This window comes from Lithobates pipiens, unplaced genomic scaffold, assembly GCF_037356315.1.
Source record: "Lithobates pipiens isolate NorthernLeopardFrog02 unplaced genomic scaffold, aLitPip1_a1.2 Scaffold_18, whole genome shotgun sequence".
Lineage (NCBI taxonomy): Eukaryota > Metazoa > Chordata > Amphibia > Anura > Ranidae > Lithobates > Lithobates pipiens.
Window position 1 is genome coordinate 135,974,956 of NW_027507758.1, and position 26,443 is coordinate 136,001,398.

A 26,443-nucleotide genomic window follows, 5' to 3' on the forward strand; every position below is an offset into this window, starting at 1 on the left:
CAGCTTTGTCAAACCAGTGATGTAGTTTTCTTTAACCTCTGACACTTCTGGATAGCCTGCGCTGCTCCAACCCCCCCCCCCCCCCCCCCAACTTGATATCAGTGTCTCTTTAAATTGACTAAAATATTTATTAACAAATCTAAGTTGTGTGCCATGTTGTATAATAAATGCCACACTTGGACCCCAAAGTGCTAGGGAATGCACACTATACACTATCTCTGTTCATTTCACCATGTTATTGAATTATACATTTAACAATACTATTCTAAAGGACTTATCTCTTGTTTAATAAAGCCCCATTATCACTATTGATGTTTTGTTGTATTGTTGGGTTCAGTTAGAGGTGGGGTCATCTCTAGGAAAGGTAGGAATGCCCAACATTTCCAGCAGCCCCTGTGTAAGTAGTGCTACACTTGGTGGCATCGTCCGGGATTCTTATAGCCTTCTTCACACTCTGGGGTGTTCCAGTAGATAAAATCCTAGCTTGAAAATTTGGTCTTTTTAAAGATTAACAAAAAATAAAAACCGCAGAGGTGATCAAATAACCAAAAGAAAGCTCTATTTGTGGGGAAAAATTATAAAAATTCCATTTGGGTACAGTGTTGTATGACCAAGCAATTGTCATTCGAAGTACGACAGCGATGAAAGCTGAAAATTGGTCTGGACAGGAGGGGGGTTTAAGTGCCCAGTAAGCAAGTGGTTAATATTGATTGGACCCTGGGCAAACATTTTATTGGGACCCCCCTCCAGCTAGACTCAAAATGAGTTTACTGCAGCAGATCAGGTAGCGATTGGGATTGGCTGCTAGAGGTTACAGTACATCATTTCCGCTTGCTGATTGGTTGCTAGAGGTGACAAAATATCATTACTGCTCATTAATTGGTTTCTAGAGGTTACTGCAAATCATTATTGCTCACTGATTGGTTGCTAGAGGTTACTGCACATCATAACCTCTGCATCAAATTGCGGGTGTGGCCATACTGCACTAGCATTGAGGGGTGCACTATGAACAAAGTGCAGGGTTGAGGGGTGCACTATATAAAGAGTGCATACTTGAAAGGTGTGCTACATACAGGTTTGAAGGGTGCAGCATTCAGTCGTACGCTAGGTACGGAGTGCAAGGATGCGCTATTTACAGAGTACAGGGTTGGGGGGGTATGCTAGGTGCAGAGTACAGGTGGTGAGGTGGGCACATGTGGCGAGGTGGGTGCAGAGTACAGGTGGTGAGGTGGGTGCAGAGTACAGGTGGTGAGGTGGGTGCAGGTGGTGAGGTGGGTGCAGAGTACAGGTGGTGAGGTGGGTGCAGAGTACAGGTGGTGAGGTGGGTGCAGGTGGTGAGGTGGGTGCAGAGTACAGGTGGTGAGGTGGGTGCAGGTGGTGAGGTGAATGCAGAGTACAGGTGGTGAGGTGGGTGCAGGGGGTGAGGTGGATGCAGGGGGTAAGGTGGGGGTGAGGTGGATGCAGGGGGTAAGGTGGGGGTGAGGGGGGTGAGGGGGGTGAGGTGGGTGCAGGGATGCACAGCTCTCCTCCCCTCCAGATTCCAGTACAGAGCTCCACCCTCCACTCTCCCCCAAGTACAAGGCAAAACTCTCACCTGTTATGGCATATGCTTGTTTGATCTCTGTCACATCCATAGCATCCAGTAAGAGGCTCATTTGTGGTGGAGGGCTCGAGATCATTTGGACTGTTTCCTACGCCATCATTCACGCTGCTGTGGGTAAACCCAGGAACCTGAACATTTCATTCATATTTGGCAGATGGACTTTTATTTATATATATATATATATATATATTATATATACAGTGCCTTGCGAAAGTATTCGGCGCCCTTGAACTTTTCAACCTTTTGCCACATTTCAGGCTTCAAACATAAAGATATAAAATTTTAATTTTTTGTGAAGAATCACCAACAAGTGGGACACAATTGTGAAGTGGAACAAAATCTATTGGATTTTTGAAACTTTTTTAACTAATAAAAAAATGAAAAGTGGGGCGTGCAAAATTATTCGGCCCCCTTGCGTTAATACTTTGTAGAGCCACCTTTTGCTGCGATTACAGCTGCAAGTCGCTTGGGGTATGTCTCTATCAGTTTTGCACATCGAGAGACTGAAATTCTTGCCCGTTCTTCCTTGCAAAACAGCTCGGGCTTAGTGAGGTTGGATGGAGAGCGTTTGTGAACAGCAGTTTTCAGCTCTTTCCACAGATTCTCGATTGGATTCAGGTCTGGACTTTGACTTGGCCATTCTAACACCTGGATACGTTTATTTGTGAACCATTCCTTTGTAGATTTTGCTGTACGTTTGGGATCATTGTCTTGTTGGAAGATAAATCTCCGTCCCAGTTTCAGGTCTTTTGCAGACTCCAACAGGTTTTCATCCAGAATGGTCCTGTATTTGGCTGCATCCATCTTCCCCTCAATTTTAACCATCTTCCCTCTCCCTGCTGAAGAAAAGCAGGCCCAAACCATGATGCTGCCACCACCATGTTTGACAGTGGGGATGGTGTGTTGAGGGTGATGAGCTGTGTTGCTTTTACGCCAAACATATCGTTTTGCATTGTGGGCAAAAAGTTTGATTTTGGTTTCATCTGACCAGTGCACCTTCTTCCACATGTTTGGTGTGTCTCCCAGGTGGCTTGTGGCAAACTTTAGACGAGACTTTTTAGGGATATCTTTGAGAAATGGCTTTCTTCTTGCCACTCTTCCATAAAGGCCATATTTGTGCAGTGTACGACTGATTGTTGTCCTATGGACAGACTCTCCCACCTCAGCTGTAGTTCTCTGCAGTTCATCCAGAGTGATCATGGGCCTCTTGGCTGCATCTCTGATCAGTCTTCTGCTTGTCTGAGCTGAAAGTTTAGAGGGACGGCCAGGTCTTGGTAGATTTGCAGTGGCCTGATACTCCTTCCATTTCAAAATGATCGCTTGCACAGTGCTCCTTGGGATGTTTAAAGCTTGGGAAATCTTTTTGTATCCAAATCCGGCTTTAAACTTCTCCACAACAGTATTACGGACCTGCCTGGTGTGTTCCTTGGTCTTCATGATGCTCTCTGCGCTTTCAACAGAACCCTGAGACTATCACAGAGCAGGTGCATTTATACAGAGACTTGATTACACACAGGTGGATTCTATTTATCACCATCAGTCATTTAGGACAACATTGGATCATTCAGAGATCCTCGCTGAACTTCTGGAGTGAGTTTGCTGCACTGAAAGTAAAGGGGCCGAATAATTTTGCACGCACCACTTTTCAGTTTTTTATTTGCTAAAAAAGTTTAAAATATCCAATAGATTTCGTTCCACTTCACAATTGTGTCCCACTTGTTGGTGATTCTTCACAAAAAATTAAAATTTTATATCTTTATGTTTGAAGCCTGAAATGTGGCAAAAGGTTGAAAAGTTCAAGGGGGCCGAATACTTTCGCAAGGCACTATATATATATATATATATATATATATATATATATATATATATATATATATTTATTTATTTATTTTTTTAACAGTTCTTGTAATTTATATTGGACATTTGATTGGTCACATATATTTGAGCACTTATCAAATCATTATTTATTTTGTAGTGCACCTATTTTATGTGTGTATATTTTTTGTTCATCTTTGTATTTGGATGCGAAATTGGTGCAGCTCTGGCTATACAGTAAAGTACTCACACTGAATGCAAAAAACATTTTTCTGTTTATCTATTATGTTATAATTTTACAGTAGCAGGATAGTGACATGATTCAAAACACAATGAGACAAATAGGGATTGTCATGCCTTCGGCCTATAAGGAAAATGAATATCTTCTGGACTTGCAATACCAACATTGTCCACTAGATGCCACTCTAACAAAACACTACTGATGGTCAGTGTTCTATGGTTATTACCCATTTCCTGTTATATCACTGGGAACTAGATCCACTTCCTACTACAAGTCTCTTTCACCTTCTCCATTGGGAAAGACCGCATGGGAGCCAGCTAAGCCTGCACCATGTATTTCTGAGGAAAATCCTGGTCCTTCTAATGCCGCGTACACACGATCGGAATTCTCGTCGTAAAAAGCTGTGATGGTTTTCCGGATGTCATTCCGACGGAATTCCGCTCAAGCTGTCTTACCTACACACGGTCACACCAAATTCCGATCATTTAAAATGCGGTGAGCCGTACAACACGTATGACGGGACTAGAAAAAGGAAATTCAATAGCCAGTAGCCAATAGCTTCTGTCTCATAGTTCAATCTGAGCATGCGCGATTTTTGGCATGTCGCAATTGCATACACGCGATCGGAATTTCCGATAGAAAGTTTTTCCATCGGGAAAATTGAGAACATGCTATCAATTTTTGGCTGGCGGGAATTCGGACAGCTAAATTCCGATGGAGCATACACATGGTCACATTTTCCGATGAAAAGCTCTCATCGATCTTTTTCTGGACAGAATTCTGATCGTGTGTATGCGGCATAAGGCAGCATCGCTGGTATGCTAAAAGATTGATTAACTGTATACCCAGTGGACATTTGTTTATGTTCATGTAATTATTATATGTTCATTTTATCTGTTTATTTCTAGTTTCACCGCATGTACATCCTATTCTTATATGGCCACCACCTGTTCATTGTAATAAAGATCCAAATTTACAGACAGTCTGGTTATTTTAGGATTCAAGGTTTAAGCTGTATGTTGAGCTACATACACGCCAGGGGCAAACGTGTAGTGAGAACAGAACAGTGATGGTGCTCATTCTCTTTACTGTCAGTGTAAGGGAAAGCTTTGAACATACTGGGAGAGTGGAGAATAATACTGCAAGTAGCAAAAAAGACCATCAATGCAACAAATATCTCCCAAGCTAGTGCGAGAGGGATACAGCTACTGTAACTATTAGGACCAAACTGCAATCTATAGACCTTAACTAACCACTGACCAGTGGATAAGTAGGCTTTAAAGTCTGCTGGTGGTAGAGCCCTTTAGACTTAACAGTGGAGCATTCAACCTTCAAAGGAAAGTTTTTGTAATTTGGAGAGATAGGAAGGAATTTATGGAAAGTGTGCCAATCACAGACAGTGAAAGGATGGTGCATTCCCCCTAAAATGAACCTTTGACAGTGGCAGTAGTGTCCCAGAAAGTGTATGCAAGGTTCAGCACACAAGAAAGTGGCCAAAAAGCTGGTCATTACTCCAATGTCCAACAAATGTCCTTATAGATACATTCTGTCCTCGGCTAGCTGCTCCTTCAGGCAGAATGGGGCAGATGGAAGATAGGCCACATGGTTCTGGCTTGATTGTGGTGGATGAGAGGTAGGCCACACTTCCTCTTACCCGTGTTGCTTATGTAGGTCTCCGCTACCCTGCTTTTTCAGATTCTCTGCCTCCTGGCTTGTAACTGTGCAGAAACCCCACTTTCTGGCTCATGTTTCTCAGAGATTTACACTCCCTCTCCACACAGACCTGCCTGTTCTTCTGTCCTCTGTGCCCGCTTGTGGTTCTTTATGCCCTTTTTCCAGGATTTTCCCTCCCCTGATCCAGCCAATCACCACCCTGCTCCTCCTGTTGGGGATGGGGCTTAACTTCCTAGCCATCAATGTGGCGAGAATCCTTTTTTTAGTTCCTTCTCCTTGTGGTATGTCAATCTCCATCAGAGATGGAGAGATAAGCTGTGGTGCAGCCTCAAGAATGCCTAGATTGTGTGGCATAAAGTGGCCTGAAAGCCTTTGGTCCCTCAAAAAAGCAGAATTTGTATTTATAAACAAACCAATCCTAATATTTGCATTGAACCAAATAACTGTTATTTGTATAAGGTGTAGGCAAAGGAAGTGTCCTACCAATGGGTTTCAGGTTTACTCGGGATTAAATATCGTCCTCTATCATAAACTGTGAGCAAAGGAACCTCTCAGGGGATCAGGAGGGATTTTTTTCCCCCCTCTGGAGCAAATTGGATCATGCTTTGCTGGGGTTTTTTGCCTTCCTCTGGATCAACTGAGTCTATAGGATTGTGTATATGGGATTGCATGATCTTGTTTTCTTTTTTTCCCTCTTTTACTGGTTGAACTAGATGGACTTTTTTCAACCTGACTAACTATGTAACTATGAACCTGCAAATAGTGTTGATTGCTTCTTCAGAACCAATCCCTTTGGAGACATACAGTGTCACTAGCAGCCAAATCTGACACTCTTTGCTCCTGGGTTCCGGTATTCCCTAATGGAGGTTACCACTGTAACTTTGAAAAGCTGTGAAGATGATGAATCCTTTAGAGCTTCAGTCTCTATTTCTACCTCAGGTTCTAAGAGCTTTATTTTAATTCCAGATTGTGACACAAATTCTGGAGCCTCAGCAAACGTTCCTGAGAGGTTATCAACAGTGGATTGGGTGTAAACAATGGTATCAGAGTGTCACAGTCAATCTGTGCTCAGTACCTCCTTCCTATCTTCATCATTCTCTACTTCAGGAGTGGGTGGTTGCAACCAAGTCACCAGAGTTCACCTAGAACAGTGATTCTCAACCAGGGTTCCGTGGAACCCTAGGGTTCCTCCAAAGGTTGCTAGGGGTTTCTTCAGCATTGGGCAATTTCTGCCTCTCAGATAGGTTCCCACTGACACCATTGATATATTTAGCTACCTGTATGTAGGTAATTCTTCCCAATGATCACAAGTGTAAGGACCATTCTTCCCAATGACCATCACACTATTGTATCATGAGTTGTAGATTTCTAATTTTTAGCAAGGATTCCCAAAGACCGGAGAACTATTTTAAGAGTTCCTCTGTGTTGAAAAGGTTGAGAAAGGCTGACCTAGAAGGTAGCAAATCAGTCTGAAAAAGCACTCATAGTGCTTCATTCAGTGGTAAGAGGTGGTTGAGGTGCCAAGTCTTTAAAGGCCCTGTCTTCCCCTCTGGATGGATCTGATACTCAAGGAGGCCAAGCTACTGCGCACAAATGATGCATGACTGAAAGCTCCATCCTCTGATATGTGTAACTCTAAACTTGTAACCTGTAAAGGCTTTTAAAGCTTTACTTATGGATAATTTGTTGTACCGTAGTTTGTCGCCATTCTATGGGTGCGTGCAATTTTACACAAGCATACAAAATTTCCAATCAGCGCAAGTCCCACAAACACTTCTTACATGGATACCAATCTGTGTTTAAGAGTTCTCTTGATCAAAGTGTTGCAGCTGCCTTGTAAATCCACTGGGTGGTGGTGGACTGAAATCTGTAACACATATATGGAGAAAGAGAGAGCACAGCTGCCCTAGTATGATAACATTTATTCAAAATTTTGAATAATAAAATCTAAAGACTGCACTGACAAGCGGAGACTTGATATTCGCATTTACACCAACATGTATGCCTCCTCTGCCGGTCTGTGTAGATGACTGAGCTCCAAGACCCAACAAGCGGAGATGAATGTTTATATGATCCTTGCTGCAGTGTTCGACTGGACAAGACAGTATGAGGAACAGCGCATGCAACCGGACCAGCCGGCACTGCGTGAAGTCAATCATGGCCATGATAGGAAGTGGTGACAATTGAATCGTCTCCTCAGTTACTATAACAACATGTTTTGGAGGCACGGTCTCTTTAATCCAGATCTTATCAGTTCACTTGAATTGCATAACTGAAGCAGTTTGGATCCATAAGACAGAAAGTGTGCACCTTTTTTTTCATTCTTGGTGATCTTTGATTACCTTGCAAGCCTTCTCCTCTTCTGCTCTTCTGTTATATTGGAAGATGATTATTCTGAGCCTGCATCTTGAGAGTGAGGCTAACACCATGTCTACTAGGCATGGCAGCGAAGAAATATTCCAGTTAGAAATTATGCAACTGTGACCTCACACTCAGACATGGTAAACTGTATGTCAACTTTTTTTGTAACGTGACAAGTATATCAACTATATTATTGAGATAGATGATTACTTGATTTTCGACCATCACTATAAAGCAAAACAAGGGATTTTTTAAGGTTTCCAAAGGAAAAGTGACATATAATGGGCAAAATATTGGCAGAACAGATGATTGCTTACATGGGCTCTGAATAACAGTGCACATAGAAGGCCACAGAAACATGCTTCACTGTTTGCAGTGCAAATATTGTCCATCATTTTCTTTGACATGTTAAATTTTTAATAAAAAATAATAATAAAGGGCAAAGTAAAAGAGGGAGACAAGTGGGGTATAAACTGAAGTTAACAAAGTAAGGTTGCATAGAAGTTACCTGTTAACCACTTGACAACCAGCCACCGTCATTATACTGTGGCAGGTTGGCTCGCGAATCACGGTAGCTGTACTTTGGCCCTTTAAACAGCTATAGCAGCACAGCAGGGGAGCTGATGCACGTGGCCGGAGGCCGCGATGTCCGCCGGCCACCCACGATCGCTCCACAGGCAGAATGGGGATCTGTCAATGTAAACAAAGAGATCCCCGCTCTGTCAGGGGAGTAGAGTGATCAACTGTTCCTAGTGATCGGAACAGTGATCTCTCTCCTCCTCCAGTCTGTACACTACCCCCACAGTTAGAAACACCTCCCAGGGAACACATTTAACCTTTTCGTTGCCCTAGTGTTAACCCCTTCCCTGTCAGTGACATTTATACTGCAATCAGTGCATTTTTACAGCACTGATCTCTGTATAAATGTCAGTGGTCCCACAAAGGTGTCTGTTCTGTCCTCTAAAATGTAGCAGGCCGGTTAAAAATCACTGATCACCGCCATTATTAGTAAAAAAAAAAGTATAAAAGTGCCATAAATCTTTCCCATAATTTGTAGATGCTATAAATTTTGTGCGAACCAATCAAAATACGCTTATTGTGATTTTTTTTTTTACCAAAAATATGTAGAAGAATTCATATTGGCCTAAACTGTTGAAGAATTTTTTTTATTATTTTTTTCTTTCAAAATTGTCAGAATTTTTTTGTTTATAGCACAAAAAATAAAAACTATAGAGGTGATCATATACCACCAAAAGAAAGCTCTATTTGTGAAAAAAAAAGGGACGTAAATTTTGTTTGGGTACATTGTTGCACGACCGCGCAATTGTCAGTTAAAATGACGCAGTGCCGTATCGCAAAAAATGGGTTGGTCATTGAGGGGGAAATCTTCAGTCCTTAAGTAGTTAATAACTTCCTGCTTCTGTTGGGTAATCTTCCAGGTAATCTGCAGTTTTCTTCTGAGGTGCCCACATGCACCATCTTGCAAAAGCTAATGAGAATGCAGCCTGCTGGAAACTTTTTTCAAAGTTTACCAGATTTTAGCTATAAACGGTGCTCAGTGTAATGCCACGTACACATGACCGAACTTTTTGATAGCAAAGATCCGACGGAACGAGTCCGTCGGACAATTTGATCTTGTGTGGGCTCCATCGGACCTTTGCTTGCCAAAAATCCGGCAGACTTTAGAAATAGAACATGTTTTAAATTTCTCCACCGGAACTCCGCCGGACCGAGAAATCCGTTTGTGTGTATGCTAGTCCGACGGACAAAAACCGACGCTAGGGCAGCTATTGGCTACTGGCTATGAACTTCCTTATTCTAGTCCAGTCGTACGTCATCACGTTCAAATCCGTCGGACTTTGGTGTAATTGTGTGTGGCCAAGTCCGTTCATTCGGAAAGTCCGTCGGAACTCCACCGAAAGTCAGTCGGAAAGACCGTCGGACCTAGTCCCTCGAAAAGTCCGGTCGTGTGTACGCGGCATTAGAAAATGTCCAATAAAAGTTTCCTTTTGATATTTTGTGGCATTCTAGTGCACTGACCATTGTGGCTCTGAAATTACCTGTTAACTGCTTATTTGTATTCTATTCCAAAATCCAGCCTTTTACTCATATTCATTAGTTTGCTGCCAACCCACCCCTTGGTCATTTCATTGCCTCTATAAATTGCATATCACACATATCACACTTTTGATATCACACAGCAAACTCTGCCTTAGGCCTTAGGTTGTTCCTCATATGCTGCTTTGATCCTGTTCCTCAAGGGAGTTTAGTCTGCCACTGGGGACAAAGCTAACCTAGAGATGCTTTTTGAATTTATGATGTTATAGCTTACATTACTTCGCATAAAAACAATCTGGAAACACAGAGATCTCCAAATCATCTTATTCACTAGTCATTGAAGTAAAAAATAAATAGATGGACGTCAACTTTAAGACCAGTGCTCCAAAAAAGATGATGGTGATCAAATTATACAGAAAACTAGGTAGGGTAGTGCTTGTAATAATGTGTGCTGAAGAATTTTAAAGTTGAGAAAGTATTTCAAGATAAAACATACAAATGTATTGTTACCAGACAATGTATTTTAATTATTTACTGGGATGAATCCCAATGTGCTTTTACAATTCAAGTTGAATCTGGGATCTGGTTCAAATGTAGAAGATTAAATAATTAAGCCAAAAATAGCTTTATTACTTTCAGTGACACATTCGGATGAAGACCTTGAGTTATGTAATATGACAGCAGAGATGACATAATTATTAGATAGCACACTGTGAGGCAGTGAGGCAGCTCACATAGGAAGCAGCTGGGAGGTACAAAAGTTGGGACATCCTGGCCAAAAGTGATTATTCGTTGATAAATGAGGCAGCATGTCAAAAGAGCTGGCTGACATGTGCTCTCCGTGTTCTGTTCATGATTGGCAGACCCAGCTGATGCCGCTGATTATGTTTGCCTGTACAGCTCTGGGGACAGATGTTTTATCCACTGTTTGAAGAACGGTTTCAGCGGCTGCACTACTCTAACATCTGCTTCTGTTTAGACAGATGAGGAGGCACTTGAAACTCTAGTGTCTAAGCCACACACTGGGAATTGTTTAAATGACTATCTAAATTGCTTATATTACCCCATTACAATCCTCAAAGAATTTGCTGTAGCACAATTTCAAAATGTTTCCTATGCTGTTGTGAAGCACATCATTTGTAAAAGAATGAATAGCCCTACATCCTCCTAAAAATAATATTTATTATTTAACCAATAAAGTCTTTCTGGAAATTGTATTATTACTTCCTTATGCTTTTTTTGTTATTCATTACTTACATTAAATTGTATTTGCTGCTGGAAAATGTTCCTTTTAGCATAACGCAGGTGATCATAACAATAATTTGGCCAATAAAACATAAATAAAAGGAGTGTATAAAAGAAAATCAATGTTGTAATTTGCCAAATGAAGTACATAATTTTATGATCTGCAGCCTGTTGTTCAATACTGTAATATACTGGAGAATAATACATCTGTGTAGATCTCATAGACATGTCATCTTATAGAGATTATTCATTCAGCCATCACCATTCATCTACATGTCTTTTGAGGCTGAGACAAATCTCTCTAAGTAAGTATATCTGTCACGTACCTTAAGGCAGAGCCCGGAATGCAGGGAGCGGCTTCTCGTAGACCTCTGACTCGGGAGACCCTTGTAGTGATGACAGGGGCTCGGGAGCACAGAGGGGCACAAGTGCCTGACTGGATGGTTGATGTAAGAAGCAGCAGACCGTTGATGGTGGAGGTGTCCTGTAGTCCAGCAGCGGAATGTAGGCAATGGTAAGGTTCAGCAGACAGCAGAAGGATTACTGTAGTCCGGCAATGGGATGCAAGTGGTCGCAGGGTACAGCGAACAGCGGGAGGAGTTCTGTAGTCCGGCAGCGAATGCTGGTGCAAACTGGATACAGCGGGAAATGGGAAGAGTCCAGTAGTCCGCAGCAAGAGGTAGAAGGCAACAGGGCACAGAGGGAGCAACAGCCGGATACGGTGGTGGACTGGGAGGTGTCCTGTAGTACAGCAGCAGTAAGACAGGCAACTGACAGATAATGGATGGTCTAACAGTCCAGGTCAGGCACAGGCGAGCAGATCAGGTACAGAAATGGAATCCAGAAGAGTAGTCGGGTACAAAGCCAAAGTCGGGGGCAGGCAGCAAACAGCGGAGTCGGGAACAAGCCGGGTTCAATACGGATCAGGATACGGATTCAGATTCAGGTTCAGATACAGGATACCAGGATACACGGGAACGCTGTTGATCGTGCAGCAAGGCAGTGAAGCAAGGATCCACTTTAAATAGCACTATTGGCGCCAATTGCGTCAAACTGCCGCGCATGCGCATGCGCACGTGCACGCGCACACCGCCGACTGCGGTAACGCTCTTCAAACCGCACAGAAGATCTTCTGCGACTTACGCCGCTCGGATGCCTGTGAGAAGGATCTTCCTGACATTGCCCCCCTCCAATGGGCAGCCTCCGGATGCCCAGCTGGGACATCTTACCTGGGTGAGATCTTTTGAAGGCCAGAACCAGCCTCTTGGCGTGGATACCAGTCTCTGGTTCCCAGGAGTTTTCTTCTGGCCCATACCCCTTCCATTTCACCAGATATTGGACTTGGTTGCGTGTCTTTCTGCAATCTAAAATCGCTTCAACCTCAAATTCCTCCTCACCATTAATAAGCACAGGTTCAGGGGGACCAACGTTCCGATCAGTGAAAGGATCCTGGATTGAGGGTTTTAGAAGGGCCACATGGAACACTGGGTGGATACGAAGCGATTCCGGTAGTTTCAGTTCATAAACCACATTATTAATTTTCCTGGTTACTGGGAAGGGACCCACAAATCTTGGGCCCAGTTTTCTGGATGGACATGCCAATTTCAAATTCAGGGTAGACAGCCAAACGAAATCCCCGGGTTTTAGATCGAGCTCCCCTCTCCTCTTTTTGTCAAAAACCGCCTTGTTGCGCTCTTGAGTCCTTGCCATCGTCTCTTGAAGCAGCTTGTTATTAGTGCAGAAAAAGTTCAAAGTTTCTTGAGCCGCCGGAACCGTACATTCAGGAATGTTGGTTGATAAGAACAGAGGGTGAAAACCATAGTTCGCAAAAAAGGGAGATTGATTTGTTGCAGAATGAACAGAGTTATTGTAGGTGAACTCGGCAAGTGGTAAAAGGGATACACAATCGTCTTGCGAAAAAGTAGAATAACATCGCAAATATTGCTCGAGGGTCTGGTTTGTTCGTTCGGTCTGGCCATTGGTCTGGGGATGGTAGGCAGAAGAGAACGAAAGGTCAATCTTCAGGGACTCACACAAAGCTCTCCAAAACTTCGATGTAAATTGCACCCCACGATCGGACACAATGTTTGCAGGTATACCGTGGAGCCTTACTATTTCCTTAATGAAGATCCTTGCGGTCTCAGGGGCAGAAGGTGTACCCTTCATGGGCAGAAAGTGAGCCATCTTGGAGAATCTGTCAACCACCACAAAGATAGTGGTATGGCCTTCTGACGGTGGTAATTCCACAATAAAGTCTATGGAAATCATTCTCCAAGGTCTCTTCGGAATAGGGAGTGGTTTCAGCAAGCCCCAGGCTTTGGTCTTGCTACCCTTGTTCTGGGAACAGGTGATGCATGATTCTACGTAAAGCTTGCAATCTCTTAGCAGCTGAGGCCACCAGAAGGTGCGTTGGAGGAGTTTGGCGGTCTTGTGTACCCCAAAGTGGCCGGCCAACTTGTGGTCGTGGCAAGATTTGAGAACAGCAACCCGTAGTTGTTGGAGCACGTAGATCTTATTTTCGTGCCATAACAAATCATTGCTGGAGTGTAGGGTGGTGTTTGATGGGTGCGAAGCCGATGATGAAGCCTGCTTGAGTTGGGACAAAAGATCTTCCTGGAGCATAAGGAAGTTTCCGGGCGCAAGGATGGTATCTGTTGATTGAAGGACTTCGGGTTCGCTGAACATCCGGGACAGCGCGTCAGGTTTGGTGTTTTTTGATCCGGGCCTATAAGTAATATGAAAGAAAAATCTTGTAAAGAAAAGTGCCCATATGGCCTGACGCGGCTTCAGCCTCTTAGCTGTCTTCAAGTACTCTAAGTTCTTGTGGTCAGTGTATACCAGAATGGGATGAGCTGCTCCCTCCAGGAGATAGCGCCATTCCTCAAGTGCAGCTTTGATAGCGAGTAGCTCCCTGTCCCCGACGTCATAATTTCTCTCCGCTTCAGACAACTTGCGCGAGAAGAACGCCACCGGATGCAATAAGGCCTTGAGGCCCTGTCTCTGAGAGAGAACTGCCCCCACTGCAATTTCGGACGCATCCACCTCGAGGATGTAGGGTAGCGCAGAATTAGGGTACTTCAAGACAGATGCTGACACAAACTGTTCTTTAAGGGAGGTGAACGCAGCCTGAGCCTCCGGAGTCCACTGAAACTTGATACCCTGTCTGGTTAATCTTGTGATCGGGGCGATGATCGTAGAGAAACCCTTGATGAACTTGCGATAAAAATTTGCAAACCCCACAAAACGTTGAACTCCTCTCTTATCAGTAGGAGCTGGCCAGTCCAGCATGGCGGAAACTTTTTGCGGATCCATCTTGATTCCATCCACCGAAATGATCAGCCCCAGAAACTGAATGCTGCGACGTTCAAACTCGCACTTCTCGGGTTTCGCGTACAAGCCGTGTTGACGAAGCCGAGTAAGAACTTTTTTAACGTGTTCCCTGTGAACGGGCAGAGAGGGGGAGAAGATCAAAATGGCATCCAGGTATACTATGACAAACAGGTCGAGATAGTCTCTGAAAATATCATTCACAAAATGCTGGAAAGTCGCAGGAGCGTTGCATAGCCCAAAGGGCATTACGAGATATTCAAAGTGTCCGAAGCGGGTGCGGAAGTCTTCCATTCGTCCCCGCTTCGGATACGGACCAAATTATAGGCTCCGCGAAGATCCAGTTTTGTGAAGATAGTGGCTGATCCGAGGCGCTGAAATAATTCGGGCACCAAAGGCAATGGGTACCGGTTTTTGACTGTAACTTTATTTAAGTCCCGATAGTCGACACAAGGGCGCAGAGAATGGTCCTTCTTTTCTACAAAAAAGATTCCTGCTCCTGCTGGGGAAGTAGAAGGGCGTATGAACCCCTTTTTCAGATTGTCATCAATGTAAGTCCTGAGAGTCTCCAATTCCACTTCAGTTAAAGGAAAAATCCTCCCGAAAGGGATTTCGGCTCCAGGGAGGACCTCAATCGGGCAATCATAAGGTCTATGAGAGGGAAGTGTCTCTGCCCCCTTCTTGCTGAACACGTCCAAGAAACTATGGTAGGCCTCAGGAACACACTGGCGAGTCTCGACATTGATTTCCAAACACATTAAATGGGGCGAGACCTTAATTGCTTCTTGGAGACAGTGCTGGCGGCAATACGGAGAGGAAAAGTTAATGTTTCCGGTGAACCAGTCAATTTGCGGGTTGTGTGCCCGAAGCCAGGGCATGCCCAGTATAATAGGGAAAAGGGGAGATTCAATAATGTCCAGGCAGAGTTGTTCCTGATGGTTACCGGAAATAGTGGCAGTCAAAGGAAGCGTCTCTTGTGTCACCGGCCCAGATTTGATAGCCGATCCATCGGCAAAGTGTACAGACAATCCCTTCGCCCTGGGCCGTAAGGGCACTTGGAATTTTCGAGCAAACGACAAGTCCATGAACCCACTACACGCTCCGGAATCAATTATCGCGGTGACTTGAATGTTTCCTCCTGGAAGCTGAAGAGAAACAGGAACAGCCAGGTGAGTAGCATTACTAGGCACAGCAGGTAAAACAGGAGTAGACAAAGAAGAGTGTTTACGGAGTTTGGCAGGACAGGATCTCACGTAGTGTCCGGGCTCCCCACAGTAAAGACACAGATTGTTGAGCTGCCGGCGTTGTCGTTCTTCGGTAGTGAGGGTTGGTCTAAGTAAGCCCAGTTGTATGGGTTCAGGAGTGTCAGCAGCGGGATGTGCAGGAGGGTTGGGAACACGGGGTAACATCCAGACTGGTTGGGAAGGCCCGGCAGTGCGTTCTGCTCTCCGTTCTCTCAGACGTCTGTCAATCTGGATGGACAGATTAATAAGGGCTTTAAGTGTTGCTGGGATACCAACCCGGGCCAATTCATCTTTTAAAGGTTCGGAGAGTCCCATACGAAACTGATAACGTAGAGCGGGATCGTTCCAGGTAGTATCGGAACTCCAGCGCCGGAATTCGGACGCATAGTCCTCTGCCGCTCTACGGCCTTGCTGAAGAGAATATGACGCAGCTTCCGCAGTGGCCGCTTGTTGTGGATCCTCATAGAGCAAACCCATTGCTTGGAAGTAAGTATTCAGGTTGTTAAGGCATGTATCCTTTTGCTCCAAGAGGCGGTGGGCCCATGCCTGGGGCTCACCCAATAAGAGGGAGATGACAAAACCCACCTTAGTGGATTCAAGGGAGAAAGTTCTGGGTTGAAGTGCAAAAAATTGTTCACAGGCATTGCGGAAAGCTCTATACTTGCTGCGATTTCCTGAAAACCTCTCCGGAGTTGGGACCTTAGGCTCAGGGGGCATCATAACCACTGATGGTGCAGAAGAAGTTCCCGGCATGGTAGGGCCTGTAGTAGATAAGACCTGGACACGCTCTTCCAACCGGGAATAGCCCTCTTGTAGGGATTTAACAGCCTGAGTAAGTCCAGCCAGATGACGGCATAAATCATTCATAGCAGAATCTCCCTGCGTGGGCTCAGACGTGGCTGCCCGATACTGTCACGTACCTTAAGGCAGAGCCCGGAATGCAGGGAGCGGCTTCTCGTAGACCTCTGACTCGGGAGACCCTGGTAGTGATAACAGGGGCTCGGGAGCACAGAGGGGCACAAGTGCCTGACTGGATGGTTGATCTAAGAAGCAGCAGACCGTTGATGGTGGAGGTGTCCTGTAGTCCAGCAGCGGAATGTAGGCAATGGTAAGGTTCAGCAGACAGCAGAAGGATTACTGTAGTCCGGCAATGGGATGCAAGTGGTCGCAGGGTACAGCGAACAGCGGGAGGAGTTCTGTAGTCCGGCAGCGAATGCTGGTGCAAACTGGATACAGCGGGAAATGGGAAGAGTCCAGTAGTCCGCAGCAAGAGGTAGGAGGCAACAGGGCACAGAGGGAGCAACAGCCGGATACGGTGGTGGACTGGGAGGTGTCCTGTAGCACAGCAGCGGTAAGACAGGCAACTGACAGATAACGGATGGTATAACAGTCCAGGTCAGGCACAGGCGAGCAGATCAGGTACAGAAACGGAATACAGAAGAGTAGTCGGGTACAAAGCCAAAGTCGAGGGCAGGCAGCAAACAGCGGAGTCGGGAACAAGCCGGGTTCAATACGGATCAGGATACGGATTCAGATTCAGGTTCAGATACAGGATACCAGGATACACGGGAACGCTGTTGATCGTGCAGCAAGGCAGTGAAGCAAGGATACACTTTAAATAGCGCTATTGGCGCCAATTGCCTCAAACGGCCGCGCGCGCATCCGTGTGCGCGCTCCCGCGCGCGCACCGCCGGCCGCGGTAACGCTCTTCAAACCGCACAGAGGATCTTCTGCGACTTACGCCGCTCGGATGCCTGTGAGAAGGATCTTCCTGACACTATCTAAAACCCCAACTTTTTTGTTTTTGATCAAATTCAGGCTGGCTGAAACCCCTGTCAGTTTTTTTTTGCTATCTACCTCAATGGGAAGGTGACAGAGAAGTACTTACCAAGGCCGAAATGCTGAGAGCGGTTCATCCTTGTGACTAAGCGCAGTTCGCCCCCCTGGAGGAGATATAGGGAATGAATGGCACAAAGAGGCACAGGCTACCCAGTTGGCAGGAGAAGCCTTGCGTGAAGGTCCTTGTAGGGATGAGCACCTGTGCAGACTGGCAGATGGGATACACTGCTGACAGAAAGTCCAGAGGGTAAAAAACACTGAAGATCTGTAGAGCCAAACACAGGCTGAGGTATGGTGTCTGGGAGACACAAGGCAGGTCCGGGATACAGGCAGAGGGTCAAGGCAAGGAGACAGGAGGCAGATCCAGGTCACAGGCAGAGGGTCAAGCACAGGAGATAAGTGGAATCCATTTAAACAGGCCAGAGGTCAGGTCCAGGAGAAAGGCAGAAGAGTCAAGATCAATCCAGGTCACAGCAGGCAAACAGGTACAGGAAACAGGATCAAAGTTTTAACAGGAAACTGAAGACAAACCAGCAATTTGTCTGAGCAACTTTTATAGGCAGCCGAAGGGTTACGTTGAGCGTGCACCAGAGCACCGGGCCGCGGATGCGCATGCGCCAGAGCGCCATTCCACCGCGTATGAGCGCAGGAACACAGCTGAAGCGAATGGAAGGATTATTCTCCTGACAGAAGGGTTGGGGATCCTTCCCTACCTATCCTAGATACACTGCAGGAAAAGAGATAAAAAAATCTAAAGTAAGGACTTTTCCAGTCTTGGGCAGGCACTACACGGAGCAAATTTCTTTCCTGCAACCACAGGTTGCAGCAATTGTATTCTGAAGTTATCCCTGCCTGGAGGAGACAGTGATTTTTTCTAGCGGCTACACCAGCCGCTATCGATAATCATATGTAAAATCCGTACCCCATATCCCAATTGAAGTCCTATTGAATGAAACGCATCGGTTCAGCAGGCTAGTTTGCCACACATTGCGCTTTTTTTTATCAATTTATGTGAACACATTGATTTGATATTTGTAAACATCAGCCTTGGTCTTTGTACTTATTTTAAGTACAATACACTATGGGGAGCCTTTTCTTTTTAAAAATTATTCCATGAACATCTATGGTGGTTGAGATGCTGGTATATCATCTTGGAGTCCCAGTGATGGTCGATTGGAGGGTCAGATCCCAAGTTCGTTCCTCTACTCGGTGGATCCGAGTTTGATGTTTCCATGAGTGTGACATGGATTTCTATCTTCTATGTGTGTTTGACTCTGCCGCTGGCATTAGAGTCTATACCTTCCGGTAAGAGTACCTACCCCCCTCCCTGGGTGATGGATCTTCTAACAGATGATGAATCACAACTGTCTTCCCATATAGACTTTTATTTCAGGCACCCTTCTCCCGCCAATGGGGTGTAATATCATGCTTGGATGCTGATGAACTTTCACTGTCACAATATTTTTATTGTTTTTCACATATTTTTCTCAAACTGTTCACTCCAAGTGATTTTTGTGCAAGGTTTGACTATTTAACACATAGTACCAGCATGCTGGCACTTCACTATTGTTCGCCTATATGAGTTTTATTGTGCACATTTTGTATTATTTCATGGTGTTATCTTTTTTTGTTTACAAAAGCTTTATTTGTCAGTTAGAAAGTACAAATAAAATGCATACGATAATGTTTCTCAGTAGATAGAGAAAAGAAAAAGTTAGTGACAATACAAACTGGAATTTACACAAAGAGCGAGTGGTACAAATCTTAGAAGAGGTGGGTAAAGTGATACAGATAATAAAATTACGATTTTATGGACGTATCCTGGAGAGGGAAGGGTGGATTCGGGTGGGAATACAAGAGTATGATCAAGGTAAGGACCAGTATATCCATTTGTTGTTGAAAATGTGCATACTATCATGTAAGGTGTGGTGAATCCTTTCTGATAACTTGAGCATTTCCATACGGTTCAAAACTTGCGGCCAAGGAAGGGAACTAGTTCTCCAATTTAGAGCAATCATCCATTGTATCGAGCTAATAAGAGAGTGAAGCAGTCTAGTGCAAGGTGCAGGTGTGTTTGGGACATTGGCGTACAATATGCATATTTGTGGTGTGAGGGAGATTTTGTGTTTTGAGGATAGTTCAAATCTGGTGATAGCTGCTTGCCAGATGGGTTTGAGATGACGGCAACTCCAAAAAATATGAGCAAATGTGCCTGGTTCTGTGCATCCCCTGAAGCAGTTAGGGGATGTTTCGGGATAAAAGGAGTGAATTTTGGTAGGGGTCATATACCATCTTGAGAATAGCTTAAGAGGGGTTTCTCTAAAGGCAATTGCTTTATTGCTTTTCCGGAGATTGTCAATCATCTCGTTCCAAAGTTCTGGGGTGTAAGAACAGTTAAGTTCCTCCTCCCAGTGTAGCATTGGGGCGGATTTTTCCGGGGTAGAAGATGAGTTTAAAAGGTTATAGAGTTGTGAGATGAGACCTCTGTCTCGTGAGGAATGCAAGCAGATATGTTCAAAGAGTGTCTCTGAAGAAAGGGATTGTAAGGTGTAGTGAAGGGCAAAGAATTGTTTTATTTGGTTATAGTGTGTAAGTTCCGTAGGGGGTAGGTCATATTTAATTTGAAGTGTGTTGAATGTCGGGAAGGATGATTTATAGATAAAGGAGCCCAATGTGGAGAGTTTGTTATTGGACCATAGAGCATATTGATTATGAACATCATTTGATTGTGAAAATCTCATATCCCCCAAGTATGAGGTTAGTGGGGATGTGGTAGAGGCAAGGTTAAATGGGACTTTGATCTTTGCCCAAATTTGGAAAAGTTGAGCAACTATCATGTTAGCTTTGTTTAAGATACGAAAGTTACTTTGATCGGACCATAAAAGGCCTTGTAGGTATAGAGTAGGGATGAGCCGAACACCCCCCGGTTCGGTTCGCACCAGAACTTGCGAATGACCCCCGCGTTCGGTACGAACGTTAGAACCCCATTGAAGTCTATGGGACTCGAACGTTCGAATTAGAAAGTGCTCATTTTAACGGCTAATATGCAAGATAGTGTCCTAAAAAGGGTTTGGCGACCTGCCTCCTGCCTCAGGGGACATGGGTCACTGCAAAAAAAAGTTTTAAAAACTACCGTTTTGGCGGGAGCACTGATTTTAATGACGATTAAAGTGAAAAAAAAAAAGTGAAATATTCCTTTAAATATGGTGCCTGGGGGGTGTCTGTAGTATGCCTGTGAAGTGCCACGTGTTTCCCGTGTTTATAACAGTCCCTGCACAAAATGACATTAAACGGAAATAACACCATTTAAAACTGCTTGCGGTTTTAATGTTATATCTGGTTCCTGCAATATGGTTGAAAATCATTGAGAAACATGGCATGGGTAGCCCTCCCTGCCCATTACCAGCCTATTTGGGTCTTGTACGCATATTAAGGGGAACCCCGTACCTATATTTAAAAAAGGAAATGCGTGTGGCCCCCAGGCCCTATATACTCAGAACAGCAGTATACAGGCGGTGCAAACAAGACAGGGAATGTGTAGGTTTGTTGTGTTAAGTTGAATCTGTTTGTCATTTTCAACCGGTACATTTTTAAAGTGTAGCTCCAGTCAAAAAAACTATCTTTAAGCTTTTTGGAAAACATAGGGAAGGGTTATCACCCCTGTATAATTTGTTTTGTCGTCCATCTTTTTTCATCTCACTTGCTGCTGTCTCCTTGCGTTTGCAAGTAGGAGATGTTTGTAAGTTGGATGTTTGAAAGTAGGGGCCTGCCCTATATTATAGCGGTATGTACTGGGTACAGAGCACGCAGACAGCACGCACTCCTCTCCTAACACTACTGACTGCAAGCTCTATTATTAACCACTTGTTAGCCCAATGTTTGCATAAAGTGAAAGATGAAGTTATGCTGAGTAAATAGATATCAAACATGTCACTCTTCAAAATTGCACATGCCCGTGGAATGGCGCCAAACGTCGCTACTTAAAAAATCCCCATAGGCGACGCTTTAAATATTTTTTTACTGGTTACATGTTTTGAGTTGCAGAGGAGGTCTAGGACTAGAATTATTGCTCTCGCTCTAACATTCTCGGCGATACCTCACATGTGTGGCACATGCGAGCACATGGGGACATGGGCGCTTTAATTTTTATTTTATTTTTTTATTGTTCATTTTACTTTATTTATTTTAGTTTGACATTTTTTTTCCCAAAAATATATTTTTGATCACTTTTATTCCTATTACAAGAAATGTAAACATCCCTTGTAATAGGAATATGGGGTGACAGGTCCTCTTTACAGTGAAATCTGGGGGGTCAATATGACCCCACATCTCACCTCTAGGCTGGGAAGCCTGAAATAAAAAATAAAAAAAAGATTCTGGCTTTGATCGTACTGGCGAGTTGGTAGAAGCACCGGAGGGCGGTGAGGGGTGGGGGGCGTCTATGGCTGGGTATTTCAGGGTATCACCGAGTATGGCTGGGTATCTCTGAGTATGGCTGGGTATGGCAATTTATGGCAGGGTATTACAGAGTATTGGCGGGGTATTGGCGGGGTACTACAGAGTAATAGCAGGGTACTGCACTGCAGAGTAATGGCAGGGTACTGCACTGCAGAGTAATGGCGGGGTACTGCACTGCAGAGTAATGGCGGGGTACTGCACTGCAGAGTAATGGCGGGGTACTGCAGAGTAATGGCGGGGTACTGCACTGCAGAGTAATGGCAGGGTACTGCACTGCAGAGTAATGGCAGGGTACTGCACTGCAGAGTAATGGCGGGGTACTACAGAGTAATGGCAGGGTACTGCACTGCAGAGTAATGGCAGGGTACTGCACTGCAGAGTAATGGCGGGGTACTGCACTGCAGAGTAATGGCGGGGTACTGCAGAGTAATGGCGGGGTACTGCACTGCAGAGTAATGGCAGGGTACTGCACTGCAGAGTAATGGCGGGGTACTGCACTGCAGAGTAATGGCGGGGTACTACAGAGTAATGGCAGGGTACTGCACTGCAGAGTAATGGCAGGGTACTGCACTGCAGAGTAATGGCGGGGTACTGCACTGCAGAGTAATGGCGGGGTACTGCACTGCAGAGTAATGGCGGGGTACTGCAGAGTAATGGCGGGGTACTGCAGAGTAATGGCAGGGTACTGCAGAGTATGCACTGGTATTGCAGAGTATTGGCAGGGAATTGAGGGGTTAAATTCGGTGAGCAGCGATGTGGGCACTGCAGATGCAGCCCACATCGCTGCTGACACCGATCTCTTTCCCCTCCGCTGTACCGATCGGTACAGAAAGGGGAGGGAGGAACAGGCGTCATAACATGACGCCGGTTTGTTTCCAAGTGATCACTCCGTCATTTGACGGAGCAATCACGTGGTAAACGGCCGCTATGAGCGGCCGTTTACCGTGATGCGCCGGGTCCTATGGACCCGGCGGTCACGGATGCTCTCGAGTGCGCACACCTCGGGGCACGTGAGAGCAGAATTCTGGGAGGCCGTTAATTAACGGCCTCTCTGAGTTAAACAACCGCCCTGAAGCCGTTAATCGGCAATGGGCAGTTGTTAAGTGGTTAAAGCTAGATCACTAGCTATATAGGTGAGGTGAATATAGTGGTGTATACTGCAGTCAGGGCACAGACAACAACCACTACACAGCAGCAAGATAGGAAATCACTCAAAAACGATTGGTGTGTACTGTGTTGAAGGTACACAGAACACCCACTGCTTCAGATGCAAAGTAACACACTACAGGAGGCCGCCTTAAAGGCGGCCTTATATAGTGTGGGGCGTGCACTACACAGCCTGAGCTATGATTGGCCACAGGCAGGATGCCTGTGGCCAATCATGGCTCTCCTCGCTGCCGGCGCTGCGATTGGCCAAGCATGCGGGGTCACAGTGCATGCTTGGCCAATCATCGGGCAGCAATGCACTGCGCCAACGCAGTGCATTGTGGTCCGCGCGCGCGTCACTCGAATTTTGACGCGAACGGCCAAAACGTTCGGAATTCGCCGAACGGCCGAACGGCCAATGTTCGAGTCGAACGTACGTTCGACTCGAACACGAAGCTCATCCCTAGTATAGAGGAAGGATTGAAGATGATTCAAAAGTTTTCCATGGGATATTATGTGTAGGGGCATGCCATTGGGAAATTTGTGAGAGCTTGGCAGCGAGGAAGTATTGCCAGATGTTTGGAAGACCTAGACCGCCAAGGCCCTGCGGTCTGTGCATGAGGGAGTTGCTACATCTAGGTTTTTTATTTGCCCATATAAATTTGTTTAATTCTCTTTGGAGTGATTGAATTCTAGTTTTGGGAACGTTTATGGGGAGGGCTCTAAAATAGTATAAAAGTTTAGGGACTATGGACATCTTAATGGCGCAGATTCTGCCCAGAAAGGAGATATGGTAGGAGGACCATTTATTGAGTAGGGAGCTAATGTGGGAAAATAAAGGGGGGTAGTTCTCCTTATAAAGGGATTTGAAAGAGGGGGAGATATGGATACCGAGATATCTAAATGAGCTTGTGGTCCAAGTGAATGGGAAGTTTAGTTGTAGGAGATGTAGTATGTTTTGGGGGATGTTGATGGGAAGGGCTGAACATTTGCTGATGTTAATACTTAAACCCGAGAGCTTTTGGAAATCCTTTAGTTCAGAGAGAAGATTAGGTATAGAGATGAGAGGGTCAGACAGAAATAATAGGGCATCATCGGCGTATAAACTCAGCTTAAAGTCATGGGGACCTTTGGCGTATCCTTTAATGTTGATGTTATTTCTTAAGGCTTGGGCAAGGGGTTCTATGGCTAAGGCGAATAGGAGGGGGGATAAAGGGCAGCCTTGTCTAGTGCCTCTACTAAGAGGGAAAAATTTGGAGTTTATACCAGGTATTTTGATCCTGGTGTGTGGGGAGTGGTAGAGGGCGTTAAAGCCATGTAGAAATTTGTCAGGGATTCTGAATTTGGGAAGAAGAAGATTAAGGTAGGACCAATTGACACTATCAAAAGCCTTATGAATATCTAGACTGAGGAGACAAACTGGTTTAGAATGAAGATTGGCATCTTGTATGATGTTGGTGACAAGTCTAATATTGTCAACTATTTGACGGTTAGGAATAAATCCGGTCTGGTCTATGTGAATGAGATTGTTTATGACTGCTGCGAGTCTATCAGCCAACAGTCTGCCAAATATTATTAGGTCGTTATTTAGAACGGATATTGGACGAAAATTTTGTGGAAGGGTATGATCTTTATGTGGCTTGGGGATCAAGGACATGTTGGCCAGGAGCATTTCCTCGGGGAACTGGTTACCCTGAAGAATATAATTGAATAGATTAGTTAATTTGGGAGCTAGGAGGGGAGTGAATTTTTTATAGTAGGAAGATGTATAGCCATCAGGGCCTGGGGCAGTGGTAGTTTTAAGGGATTTGATGATTTTTGTGATTTCAGGAACCGTGCAGGGGTCTTTTAATGAATTAATTTGATCATTCGTAAGGGATGGGAGGTGTAGGTTGTTAATCCAATCAAGGGGTGGGGTTTGAGGATGGGGACTTGGGTCAGAAAGAAGATTTTTATAGAAAGCCGTGAAGATTTCCATAACTTCTTGGGGGTGAGTAACTATGTTGCCGTTGTTATCGCGCAATTTATATAAATGTGGTGGGTTAATATCTTGTTTGAGTTTTCGTGCGAACATCGTAGATGCGGAGTTGCCCTGCAGTAGGAATTTAGCTTTAGAATATCTTAGGGCCTTTTCAGTGTTTGCAGATAAAATAGTGTCAAGTTGTTGGCGTTTTTCTTGAATCTGACTATTAATTTCTTGTGATGGTGAAAAATGTATTTTTTGGTATAAGAGATCTAGATCTCTGGTAAGGCACTTAATTGTCGTGAGTCTCTCTTTATTTTTGGTTGCAGCTATGTGAATGAGGTGGCCCCTTAAGACTGCTTTATGTGCTGACCAAAGAGTCGTGGGAGATACATCGTCTGTAGAGTTATCTAGAAAGTAATTTTCGATATGGGTAGAGATCTTTTGGATGTTGGAGGGGTCTGTTAGTAGTGAGTCATTTAGACGCCAGTTAAAAGGGGTTGGGGGTAGACCTATGTAGGAGAAATCGATCGAGACTATATTATGATCCGACCATGGGCAGGAGTGGATAAGCGCTTTGGATGAGTTTGCGAGCAGGATGGGTGTGCAATATATGTAATCAAGGCGGGCATAACAGTTGTGAGGGTAAGAGTAGTGAGTGTATTCTCTAATGCCAATGTTATGTGCCCTCCATGTGTCTATCATTTGCAAGCTGTTGAGAGTTCTGTTCATAAATTTAGAAAAGGTTTTAGATGATGGTGCTGCATTGCTTCTATCCAAAGCTGGGTGAGCAGCTAGATTGAAGTCTCCAGCTATAATCAAGTGCGGGGAGTTGAATCTCTCCAGGGTATCAAAAAATTTGGAGAAAAAAGCGTGGTGGGATTCGTTGGGTGCATATAGTGATGAAATTGTGACAAGGCGATTATTGATCGTACCCTTTATGATGATGAAGCGGCTATCTTCATCCTTATAGATGTTTTGGATGTCAAAAATGATAGAGTTGCGGACAAAAATGGCTACACCTCTAGTTTTGTTGTGGAATGTGGTAAAGTATATTTGGCTGTAAGATTTATCAAAAAATTTTGGGTGGTTTGTGGCTGAAAAATGTGTTTCCTGCATGAGGATAATGTCAGCCTTTAGTCTTTTATAGTGTTGGAAGGCTTTTTTACGTTTGTGAGGGGAGTTGAAGCCTTGGACATTGTGAGAGAGTACTTTAAGGCCCATTGGGAGAGAATTGAGTGTGATATGTTAGAGATATGTTACCGATAAGGGTGACATAGGGGGAGCTAATTCTCAGTTGAGAAGGGATACGTAAGAGTTTGAGTGGAGTGGGTGAATCGTAATGAGAACCCACGTTTGGGGTAAGGTTAGATACGATGGATCTTGTGAGTGTGTTGAGGATAGTGGGATATGAGATGAGGTCAAGAAGTATCACAGGAGTAATGGTGAGAAAGTACCATAATACCAAA